The 13,630-nt window shown below is 36.7% G+C and overlaps 1 protein-coding gene across 4 annotated transcripts in view; it reads left to right on the top strand.

Moving 5' to 3' along the window:
* Positions 1–13,630, top strand: part of LOC139990617 (protein expanded) — a 117,477-nt gene that overhangs the window by 2,377 nt on the left and 101,470 nt on the right. The window lies entirely within an intron of this gene.

Here is a 13,630-nt window from a genome sequence, read left to right as displayed (position 1 = left end):
CGAAATATGAAGATCGCAATTTATGCATAGTATGCATTCATTGCAAATTAAAAATAGATCGCCTTTTTGTTACTGTATTAACGATGCACTTGCATATTCATGAATGGATATGTTTATTTCGTCTGAGTATGTGCAAAGTGGTTTTTGTATTTACAAATAAAAATTCACGTTGACATTGAATATGGTTGAACTCTAATAAAAATTTGTTGGTAGAATCTGTCACGGTTCTTTTATGTCTTCAGAACTATCAATCATTTTTCTTATTCTCTTCTCATTTCCTTTTAATTCACATCACATTCGAATGGTAGCTTTCGCAACTTCGAGTTTGTATGTTTCACATATATATTGTATATACTATATATGACGAGAATGTTCATCTTCTTAATGTGTTGGATTTCTGGACTTTACCGCGCACAACTGTAATAGTAGAGAAAAGCCTGATTGCAGGCACAGAACGGTTCCTCAACGCGGCGCTCTCTTCAACTTTGGCTCGTCGTGTTGAATGTTAATACGTAGGAAACGGTAGCCGTGCCGTGACTATTACCATGCTTTATATACTTGAAAGTAGTTTAAGCGCAATAAAACATTCGTCACTAAACCATTCTCGTAAAGGATTACTGGTACCGGTTTAAAAAATACTATTGGTATTAATACTTACCTCTTTACTTATTTATTGTCATAATTTATAACCTATATAGTATTGTATAGGTACAGATACACAGTATTATATCTATACATAGTATAACTCTTTGTTGTTGAATTGAATTACATTCTGTGTTTTATTCTGTTTATTTCAATCGGGCTATACGAAGTATTCTTTTTTACGTATTAGTACAGATGCAAAAGTATTGAAATATAAAGTATTGTACTTAAATAAGACGGGTTAATACTCGTGTTACTGAACTATACGATCTCATTTCGTAGCAAAATAGAATTTAATGATCCCATAAATCGTATGATTCTTAATTTGCAAATACATTAATTAATCGTAGATTATCTTTATCTTACTATCTTTTTTTTATCTTTATTCTTCTTTCGTTTAACGTAAAAACCCGCAGGTCGTGGAATGCGCAGTTTAGTATTCATGATATCGTAATTTACTGTGTATGTATGTAGCTATATAGACATATATACTATCCGTGTTGTGGAAACTGCATTATATATTGTTATATAACGTTATATAGTTTTGTATCTCACGCATCCCTTGTCTCTTGTTGCCTTGTACCTTTTGTGTGTTTGTCCTGCGTAAATATCGCCTGTGCAAAATACTTTTCGAGGCTACGCTGTAGGCCGTTGTGTGCCAGAGTGCCAGGGCAAATAATATCCAGGCATCTCTTTAGCCGACATTCAAGAGTTCGTCCAAGCATCTTTTCATTTTCATCTCGTATACCAAAGTTGCTCAAATTATTTCAAGTATTCAAGGGCTCGAAATCCTAACCTGGTAAGACGCATTTTATTGAATTCAGGTGTTTTTGAAGGAAATTCGATCCGTTTAAATACCTCGAATAACTTGAAGAGATAAATTCCATTCCTTTAGTTGTTATACTTGAATATTTAAGTTTTTCTAACATATGCACATATGTTTGAATTTTTTAATTTAAAATTTCATTGAGAGATTGCATTGTGGCATAGGGGAACAAAGATTCAAATTAATAGAACAATTGCAGAAACTGGGGTGTTTTCTTCTATCATCGTTGTTTATTGTTTTATCCTACTATAGTTGAATGTAATTTTATTATATACATTTGTTCCTTGAAAGTTGTAACCTAATACATAGCATTATAATTTCGTTATAATAGCCGAGAAATTTAAATTATTTATAAGTAAATCTGTGGGTGTATATGAATTCAAAATTTTGTAAAATTGTATTTAAAATTTCATTGGTAACTTACATATTTAATTTCGTGTATAATGAGAGTTGAATAAAATGTTCTTAAATTTCTAATTGGGATAGTACAGGAATTGAAATTATTTGTAAGTGGCATGTATGCATTCCAAGATTTCTAGGTTTGTGCTTAAAATTTTATTGATAATTTACATGTGTAATTTAGTATACAGTGGGATATATGTATAGTATTCATTCTCTAATTAAACTGGCATGAAAGCACAGTGAGACAACAAAGTCTGTGCAAAATATTTCTGAAAAGGATGAAATTTTGGTCCACGAAAAATTCGCTACCTGTGTCACGTACGGTTTAGGCATACCACTGTGTGCGAGATGAACTATACGATACCCCAGAACCGTAATGAATAATATTGCGATCATATCAGGATAGCTCTTCGTACGTGATTGCCAGCATCTCTTTTTGGACGAGGTCGAGAGATACCTCTGGACCAGATCGTAAGAACAAAGAAAGTCGTCGATGATGTAGTATTTGTCGTAATCTGTAATTCGTGGTACAAATGAAGTCAAAATGGATGAAAATTTATCAAATAGATATTATATGAATATTAATCGGTTCAAGAAACAAAAAAATTATCAGAGTTCTTCAGACATAATAGTTGACGGTAAATATTCGAGTTAGATAAATCTGTATATCCTTGGAAATCCGGTAAAAAAAACTACCTCAGCATTCTTTCTTATTTGTTCTCATTCTTTCTGCCGCAATAACGATTCTGTCCAAAGTGGCGGCTCGTGGAAATATCGTCTGGATTTTACGAGCAGACTAACCTGGAATCCATCATTTCTCTAAGATCCACTTAAAGTTCCAATCCGACGATGTTTCCTGGAACCGGTGTGCAGTAACTGCGTCCGTGATTCCTCCGACATATTTTCACTTCTTCCGATTCTATTCAGTCTGAAAGAAAGTAATGGCCACGCTCTTAGATTCTACCCATGGGGAACACAGAAGAAATTCTTTGCCTTAGAAAAAATTAGCGTGCGTCCATTGAGATCGTAAATTTCTTTAAAACCACTGGAACAATCGTGATCGTCACACGAGAAAATCTCAAAGGAAAAATCGAATGTTTCTTTTTTTCTCCCGTTAGTGTTTAGATTTTCTTTTTTTTTTTTTTTTATGGTTTTTAGGATGGCCACGGACAGGTCAAATACACATACCGAAAGTAGCCGAGAATTCCGAGCTATTTTTCTTGAGGAAATCACAAAGAATGTGGTCGAAGGCGGAACGCGCAGGTGCTCCTGGTTCCCTTCTCTCTTTCTCCACGGTTCAGGTCGATTCTGCTTCATTCCTCCTGTTCCCTTTCTTCCTCTCTCTCTCTCTTTCTTTCTCTTTGTACATATCTTTCTTTCTTTCTCCCTGGTATAATCTTCTCCCCGGCTGTAAAAATTGTCTACGAAGGTCTAAATATTCGGAGGATACCGTGGGGTGATTATAATTCCTGGGTTGAAGTTGCCTCGAACGAAGGAATGCCAAGGGGCGGCTAAGACAAAGCGCCATCTCCAGCTTCGCCCTTTATCTCTTCACCACTGAAGATTAGTATCTATAGTCGGACGACAGATGGTGGTCGGTAGCTACACGCTACATACTACATAGTACACAGTCCGGATTCTATATACTATATAAAGTTTGGAACTTCAAACGGAGAACTTATTATTTCTCCTTTTTTTCCCTTCCTTCCTTTCTTCCTTTTCTCTTCTTCGCCTATATAGCTATTCCATACATGTCTCTCTCTCGGTACTTTTTTTTTTCTTATTATTATTCGCTTAATAATCGGTGTTTGAAAATATGTATAGATCAGTGATCGGATTTGTTCGATTAAACGTAATGGTTGGTAATGCTAGTTCGCATATGGGTCACGACACGAAACAAGAGTCTAATTAAGCATAAATTCAAATCGTAAATAAACGAATTTCTATGGTTTCAACCATGCCATGTTATCTAATATTATCATATGTTATCGTACACCGGTAGTGAAGACCTTTTTGCTTTCGCGTCTGTATATAAAAGGCTGTGTAAAAATGTTAGGTTATCCTTTGATCGAGTCTTTAGAAAACATTTTTAAATGGCGTTATACTGTGGCTATGGAAAATATGTATTTGCACATCATTGTATCTATTGTATCATTTTTACATACTTGTTAATTAGATCCAAATATATTAAATGTTGCATCATCTAGTAGTATCTCATACGATTATAAAAATTTGATATTAAGAAAGTGATCTGTAAAACTTGGGAAAAAGCGCTTCGTTGAAAAATAAGGGTATGTGTAAATACTTTCTGTAGTCACTGTATAGTGACTTTAGGCATCTTTTTCTGGTTCTAACCGGGTGTAGTTTCCTTTACTATGTAAAAGGTTAGTTAGGAAACCTGAATTTCTTAGAGTGATCATTATCAAAGGGACTTGAGGAGGTCTGTACTAATTGTAATAGCTCTATAGGAATAAAAAATTAAATTATCAAAGAAATCTGAATTTCATCTGATTTGAAATACTAAAAATATTTGTTAAAGTATCAAATGACATTATTAAAACATTATTTTATAAGATGTTGAAGACTGGAAATAATTCTTGCTGTCGGGAAAAGAAGATCATACAAAATATTGATTATTTCAAATTAATCGATACTTTTTACGCAATCTATCGTTAATCCCTAAAAAGAAAACATTCCATTTTAGTAATAGTACTAATAGGTTGGTCTAACAATTCAACAAAACAACACTTCTGCGTAGTATCGTATGTTATATACCCATGAGTGAACGCGTTGTACCGATCACGGGAGTAATGCAGCAAAGAGTGGAAAGAAGAAAGGAAAAGCAAAAGAAGTTGGATCGAAAATTTACGAGACACGGCCGCGAGCTATTATTGGTCGATAAAACGTTTAAATATCTGATAACAGTACCGGTGATCGGTATCGAAGGGATCGGAATCGGGAAGGTGTTTTCGGATTTGATCGCGTGAGACACTCTAGAGTCGAGCGAAAGAGCATTTCGGTGCTAACGGCTTTTGCGAATTTTCGGCACGGGACAGCTAATGTATTCTGGTATAATACATGCTTCCGTTCTCTCGTAACGGCCGTAGTTTGGGATAGGGAGAGCTCCGTGGAAACGTAATCACCGAGAAGAATATTGGCCGAGCTAATCGGCCTGGCCAACCTTCTTCTTCACGTGTAAAATCCATTCTCGAGAAATTCGCGATGGCTGTACGTATATACACGAGCGTATCGGGGTGTCCGCAATTATCGTAATTATATCTCGATGCGATGAGTCATACTCACGGCTGTGCTAGTATATACTCGTAATACACGAACCACGAGAAAGAATGGAGAATGCGGATCGTTTCGCATCCGTCGCCGTTGCTTCCACCGTTTCGAATCGCGCTCGCACGAAAACCTGTATGATCGCTCGTTCGTATACAATAGTATACATACATACATACATACATACATACATACGTTCTTTCGTTCTTTCGCTGGCTGGAAACGCGATCACGTACGCCATACTTAGCCCTACACAAGATATCGGTATACGTTACACTGTTGGCCAAGGTATATACGTAGATATTAGGGTATTTAGCGATATTTAGTACAAATCGAATACTTTTCAGTGCTTTTATTTCCAAGTTATTTTATCATAAATTTGTTATTTCATTCGTCTCGTATGTTACAACGAAAGATATCGAAGAAAGTAAAATTTGTTGGAGCTTCCCAATAATATATATAATATAACGAATAGATGTAATAATACTTATTCACGTATATATAGGTATATGGTTAAATCAATATACATACATACATGATGCATGTGTACGTAAAATTGAGATCAAAAGCACAGTGATTGTTCCCTGCCAATATAGAAAAAAATTCTTAGAAATTCACAAATGTTATGCAACGGCAAAAAATTGAATGACATATCGTGCGTTGAGAAGGTTATGTGCAGTATTTAGACGGACGAATACTTATGCAGGCGATTACATAATACATAGTCGATTTTTGATATAGCTAGTTAATTCGTCGACAATGTGATAAAACAACGAGGAATTGGAAATGAATGATGAAACTCGACTTGTGTAAATAAGCATATGGATTCTTTTTTTGTTTCGAATTAGCACTAGGTTAGACGAAAAACAAGGCGAACATTCGGAATATTATCTGACAGCGGGCTATGGAGAGTTAATTTACAAGCTTTGTTAGCAATGTGGCTAAAAGAATAAAATATGTATAGACTATCACGACCCATTCTTCGTTATTTGATCTGTAACGACGATCCGAAATTCTAATTAATTCTAAAAAGAGCAGATAACGCGATAGGGTGTTATATAATTTTTGGTTACGTACCTTTATATCTTTGTAACAATTAATACTTCGATCTTCTAATTTCGCGATTACATTCTTTCGCAAATATGTAGATACTCAAACAACCTTTCAATAAAATAGCAAAACAAACATTATACGACGGTTCACGAAAACTTTTTACGAATATATTACGTGCGTTATATAAAAGATCTTAAAATTTTATAAACGAGATACGAACATCCTGATTATACTGTTTAAATCTGAGATCTATATGAAAATGTATATACGTATATATGCATTCGAAGCAAATAACAATCTGTTCAGAACAAATTTAAGGTGGCGGAATTAGGCGACTCATCCTACATAACATAATGTACGTGTAAAGATTAAAAGTTTTTAAATAGTTTTGTAATTACGAGACGCAACGTATAAGTATTGAAATACTTTCGTAAGTCTGTGCACGATTTTTATTTGTACGTTGCCAACCCGTACGGTTTTGTAACGATGAACAATTCGATCGTTCGCGATTCACGATGAAATGTAAAACAGCGTTACACGTAGTACGTTCTATCTACGGAGTAGGATTTACGGATGGCTGTGTTCGACCTGTATAATCTCTGTTCATGATCCATAATGCATCGATGAGTACCGTCTGCCTGATCACAATTTATAATTTATTGCCAAGTTACGAAGCATCTCCTGCAGCTTTTTCTCTCTTGCCTTCCCGGGCACGTTGATTGTTGTTCGAAGTCTGGTAGCAGCTTCTCTCTTGTAGAACATGCTGTGAAATTCCGTTGATTTAAATGGCGTTCAAGGTAAACGCTTCGATTGAATTTACGTCCGTGACTCTTCTCCGCGGTTTGTTATTCACGTGTGAATATTGCGGACACGGAATTGCTTCGCGAATCTCGTTTCGCGTGGAAATCAGAATCAACGCAATTCTTTTCGTCCTTTAAAAACAGATACGGGGCTAGATATATAGCGACATATGAAAGTAAGGATTTGCACGCTTGTGGTAGAAATATTTTATGAACTTATTACGAGTGTTAGGCGGAACTCTTTCGAAATTTCATTAGCAGTGTAACGAGGTACCTACGGCTATCGATCGTATTCTTATTTGAGACCAATTTGGAGATGCGTATCTACTAGATATTACGAGCTATTTACTGAAAATATATACCTAGTAAAAAATTAGTATGCAGCACGAACAGTGGTTTTATATATAGAATTAACGTTAAAGAATTATTACTAAGCATTGTAGCTGATTAATACGATAACTAACTGTTCAAATACTCTCGTGAGCTATTGCATCTTTGTACCTGTATGAAGAATTTACAATGTATTCTGTGAATTCGGTTTCTGAGTAAGGGTTTCTCGACGTTTCGAAGTACAGGTATGTGGTTACGAAGATACAATAGAACTCTATTTGTCGGAACCCACATCCGCAGACAAACAGTTCGTTAATTCTCTCTATTGTCTATAATTTTTCCTTCATATAATAGGAGTTCACGTTAATTAAGTGGAGTCAATTAAGTCACGTTAATCGATCGGAGTTCAATCGATTGACTCCACTTAATTAACGTGAACTCCTATTATACTAATTGGGCATTAATTAAGATTTCATTTGAGTAAATGAAATTTAGACAAATGTATTTCCCTGTATACTATTGGCAGATGAAAATGAAATATTTATTAAACCGACGTAGAATTCAGCGTAACGCAAGTGACGTTCCTCGTCGATCGATTTTCTAAATCCCAACAGAGATTGGACACTGTTAGGGGATTTGGACATTATTGGCCCCGTTATGAAACTGTCGTTGGTCGTTAGACCAGATATAACGCGTAGGCTGAGTGCGTGATCTTTCCTCGCACTTTAAGATAGGCAATTTCATAAGACAGATCAAAAAGAATCTTCTAATCTCTAAACTTAGAGAAAGTTAATACAACCGATGTTAATACAATCAGTGATATTTAAATAGCAAACGTATGTAATATCGTATACATATATGTAGCGGATAGTAAAATGTATTATCTCTAAAACGTTTGTAAAATTCAAAACTGCATCGCGAATAATAATTCGGTATCCCGCATACGCGGTACTCGATCGTATAAAGTTCAGTCGGAGTTACACGGTTCTGGTGCTGCGCTGCGCCGCGCCAGGATGATTTTACGCGGTGAGGAACCTTTGAGTATCCCAATCCAATATTTTTCAGTACCCGCATGGCATCCGCTATAGCGTTCGCCGTTCTTCGCACATATTTCCATTTCGCATAAATATCGAACGGCGCGGAATAAAAAATAGCGCTTTCGTGTGGCGATGCGAATACTCTCCGCAGAAAATTCTCGCGAAATAATTGGACGTACACGCGCGTACCAGTAAAATAACTTACAAGTACTACCTTCTCTTCCACCGTTTCCTTCCTCTCCCTCCTTCATCTCGTCCTCGTCTTCTTCTTGCAACCCTTTTTGATAAGGCTATTTCTCAGGAGCCCATTGCGAAAGCATTTCTCAATTTATGTGCAACCATCATTGATATTCCGTCGAGGAGCACGATTCTTCTCCGGGTAAAGTTAGGGGAGAACGTGCCATAGAAAGGAATTTATGGGAAGGGCTTGCGGTGTTCCGACCTTCACGGTCACGTTGCAGCCGGACCTCAAACCGCACGAAAGTTATTCCGAACAATTCCTTCCGAACGCCTTGTCTCCGATTCGCATGGACCTGGTCCCATATAGGATAGAACGAACATTATTGTGAAGTGCAGTTGGAGTACGGCGAGCACGTGCGCGTGTACAGTGATTTTTATCGTCGATCGCCGATAAAACAAAAATTTGTTCTATCTTTTTTTTAGAAATATACTTTCTTCTATCGTTTCCTTTTCTCCCTTTTTTCTTGCTTTGACGAAGAAAGCTTGGTTTGCATCTATTTCGCATCTTTGTTGAACAAATTGTTAATCCGTTAAAACTGTAATTACCAGAGATAGATCAACTACAGTTAGTTGACTTTATTCCTTGCAAATATAAATACGAGATGATGTATGTTTAAAGGAAATAAAAGATGGAGAATTTTTAGATAAACAAATTGTCGGGCAGAGTCTTCTCACATCTCGGAGTTTCATCAAGCAACTCGTCTTTTTCTCTTAACAGTTTAATCCTCTGCAACGAAGATTTCGTTTGCTTACAAAATTAAAGAAGATATTAATTGATCATAATTCTTCGATCTCGATCTATAAGTTAGGGATTGAGAATTATTATTAGATCGCAGTTGTTTACGGATCTGTGTGCTTTTTCAAAAGCACGTAAAAGAAAAAAATACGCATAATACGAAAAAATTTAGCGCGGATGAAATAAATCTTTACATAGAATCTACGTTTTCTTAGTTGTTAATCACCTCGCACCATACGCTTTAGACGAGATACGTACTTAATTTACGACACGATATCGTTCACCTGGCATTTTGAAGGAAATATCCCGTATCTTCATTTTTTTATAATTACAACCGACAGTGAATATTCTTTCATAAATGCGAAAGGAATAGGTGATAAATATTGTATAAATATTATTCAATCGATAAAACATATATTTAGATTGTATTTCTTGAGTTATGTTAATGACGATATAAATTTGTATAAATATCCGCAGTCTAGTTAGTATTAATAGACGATTTTACGTCACATATACATACATGGGTACATAACTTTCAAGTTACATGGTTGTAACGAGCCATAGATTATTGCCACTTTTATGCCCGATTTTGGCAAGATCGTGTGTTTGGACGTGAACAGTATACTTGATGTAGAAAGGAATTCAGGTTGAAAAGATGCGGGTACATTTCTTAAGAACAATTCTCTCGAAGAACACGTTACTTCAACAACCAAAATGCAATATAATTACTCCTTCACGTTACTATTACACCATCATTAAACCTTTATACTATCATTCCGAAACATAAATCATCCACTTTTGTCTCTAACGATAAGACAATTATCTACCTCGTACACCAATGTTTATTAGAGTCTTTTGTAGCAATCCTGACCTATTACAGAACGCCTCGATGACATTCTTTTAGAAACAGTAGAAAGGTTCAGCCCTTAAAATTCTTGCCATGAAAAGTCTCGTCACAAAATCCCATAACTATACTTTCATCGTACAATGTCGCACTGGCGAGGAAACGCGGTTTACCCTATCCTAACGAGAATAGAAAGGCCTCGCTTGAAAATCAACGACTGCGACCCCCTCTCTTCTTCTTGCCCCTTTCGATTACAATTTCAGATCGATTCGTACATCAATGAGCGGACATAAATCGCTTTTACCGTAAACAGTACAAAACAGAACAATGGACATCGCGATAAAAATATCCTGCAGAAGCTTGGAGGCAGAGTGGTCCGTTGTACGCGCGCGCACTCCACGCATAAACACACATATACATAAGCTAAGGCCTAAGGCATCTCCTCTCTTAAAGGTATACGCGTCTTTCTCGGTAGAAATGGCAAGGAACGCGAGAACTACTCGTTATGCATCCGAGTAGCGTGGATAGGGGAAGACCGTACGATCGGCCCTCGGAATCGTCGTGGATTCTGTTTCTTCGTTCTGCTCTCCACGGAGCCGCGGCCGCGCGGAGGAAAGAAACCCGCTGGCAAGCTCGATCGTGGCTCGAACGGGTGTGAATGCCCGTACGTGCCAGAAACGAATAATGAAGCCGCGGTACGATCCACGATAAAACCTGATGCCGTTGGAACGCCACTCACGTACGAATCCTTTACCTTGTACCCGATTTGCGAGCGAGCTGGTCAACATTGCCGTGTCTACGAGCCAGGTTGCCCCGTGACTGCTCCCCTTGTATCGTGTGTCTGTTCGTAGACCAGCTACGGCGAACTTTCACGTGTATACAGGGTGTTCCAGTTTTTTGCACTGCAACTTCATTCGCACGATTGATGGGTGTAAATAAAGGTGGAACGAAGAAGGTTTATTAAAAAATTATAGGAAGGATTGAATATAAGAATAAAATACGAATATCAATGTTTTATAGGAAAATTTATAAAAAAACGTTACAACTACGTTACGAGGGTTTGTGCATTTATGGGAAATTTAAACGCGTAAAAGTAAAAATCCGCAGAATGCGTATAATGTACGTAAGTCTACGAAACATCCAAAGTAAAGTACTGGTTGTAACAGTCAGAAGATAAGACAGATCTTTAATTAGATTTTGCTTTTCTTAGTTATATTTTCTGGTTATAACGTAGATTGGAAATATAAACGCATAAATCTTCTGTATGAAACTGAAATACCTTGTGTATGTACGATATGCAAATTTGTGCAATATAACACGTTTCGTTAAACGTGTTTTCTTCTTAAACAAATCTTCCTTCTTTTTCTTCTTTCTGCGTAAAAAATGTTATCTCTCTACTATCTTACTGTAATGTAACTTTGTACGCCATTATGCCTTTGTTATATTACGATTATGATAGTATTATAGAATAAAAATGCGAAGGATGGAGAAAAGAAGCTTAATTTGTCAACAACTATAACTATACTGCTGTTGAAACTAATTAGACCTTGTAGGTATAAAATGTCTGTGTAGCATACCGTATTATGTTTGATAAGGAATTAAAAGAACGACTAACATCTTACGCGAAGAGAAGAGATTTCGAAACCTTGAAATTTCGGCGAGTAAAATTGTGCGGATATCCCAGAGTGATTCACGCGAATATTATATCAGATTGAATAAGAATTGAGAATTTGAAAATTGAAAGAGTATCGAGAATTTTCATTACCTTGCAGCATATCTATACGAGATACGTATAATATTTACCGTGGTAAGAAAGGTGTGACAGTCTTGTGATTTTTGAGACTATCGACTTTTATCGAGTCATATCTGTAACGTCATGATTCCATAGTAAGGTGAGCCTGCCGTTATTTCTAAATTCATTAAAATGCCTGTTTTACTTTTTAATAATTTCTCGTAGCGTTCTTAAACTTGAGAAATCTTTCAACGTTTTAAAATATCGTATAATTAAAAATGAATTAAATATTAAAGCTAATATGTATAAAAACTAAAGTAACGAATATAAAATATAGAATAAATACTATATAAAAACTAATCAATCACAATTCTTTTAATTTATAAGCAAATGGAATTCTAGTTAGACAAAATTAATGTATAAGGGGTGTCTTGATTCAATTGAGAATCTATACATAAAGAAAGAGTAATAGAAAATTTTTAGACGATATTCTAGATTGTATTCAAATATTGTATACCAAAGTCCTAGAATTCCAGATACTTCGTACTCGTATATACTTTATACTTGTGCATTGACTGTAATATTAGAAGCACCGAGATTTTCAGAACGAGCGATACATTCTAATCTAATTGCGCTCTCGTTCGTACAATCTGCCCCGTATATTTGCTCGCTGGGTATGGCTCATAAGGCGTTAAAATAGTCTTAAAATTAAGTGATTAACGTGCAACCTCGCCTGACGAACGAGATACGATCGTGTGTTTCGAACTGCATATTCACGGACCGTGCAATTGATTTTTGAATACATATTTACAGGTCAGTCCATATTTTAAAAAATGAAAGAAATTCTAGATAGGAAATATTGACTAAGAAGGGCAGTGCTTTTTGCCTATTTTGCGATTCCTCGCGTTATCAGGACAAGCCGATAGCGCATAGAACGGTTCGAATAAATTTGCACGACGCGGTGCGGCGCCCCGTTTACGTTCGCGCGTTGCTTTCTCTGTAGCTTTCTTAAAAATATCTTCGTTCCCCTACATGGAATTCGACCATCCGGCAATACCGGATCGGCTCCCTCGTGGCCGACACGGACCTGTCTTCGAATTCAGCTAACGTAGACCGTCCACGTCCGCGACGTCCACCCACGTAGTGGCCGAAGAACAGAAACGAAGGAGAGGAAGGAAGAGGGAGTGGAAGTTGTAAATAGTATGGTGCCTTTTCTGCTTCTGAAAATTCATTGCTTTTTGCGCCGTTTTCCACGGCGGGACTATTAACGGCGCACTCGAGCGCCCTACGGAGTCGCGAGTTATATGACGGAATTTATACGTACTTAAACGCGCTATTATCGTCCTTTGCACGAGATCGCGTGGGCGCGTGTGACAGTAACTGCTGGACTTTGCGGGAAGACGTGACACACGATATACATTCGAAAGTCCATGTCAGCCTCTCGAAGAGTCCACTCCTTTTCATTTTCCTTTTTTCTCTGTTTATTGCGAAAAACTCGCGACATTCCAGAAGAATTCAGGGTGATTGCCCATAGTTAAGTGCGAGGTTAATACGTATTTAGAATATTTTGCTGGTGCAAAGACTCGCAACGTAAATTTTGATGATGTCAGGGGAATAATCTTGGACTATTCTTGCTATCTTATTACGTTATTACACGCATAGCTTTTATATGGAATTAGATTAATGGCAGCGTGCAAGTGTAT

This window comes from Bombus fervidus, chromosome 1, assembly GCF_041682495.2.
Source record: "Bombus fervidus isolate BK054 chromosome 1, iyBomFerv1, whole genome shotgun sequence".
Classification (NCBI taxonomy): domain Eukaryota; kingdom Metazoa; phylum Arthropoda; class Insecta; order Hymenoptera; family Apidae; genus Bombus; species Bombus fervidus.
The sequence above is the reverse complement of the archived record's forward strand: the minus strand, read 5'-3'. Positions and strand labels throughout refer to the sequence as shown.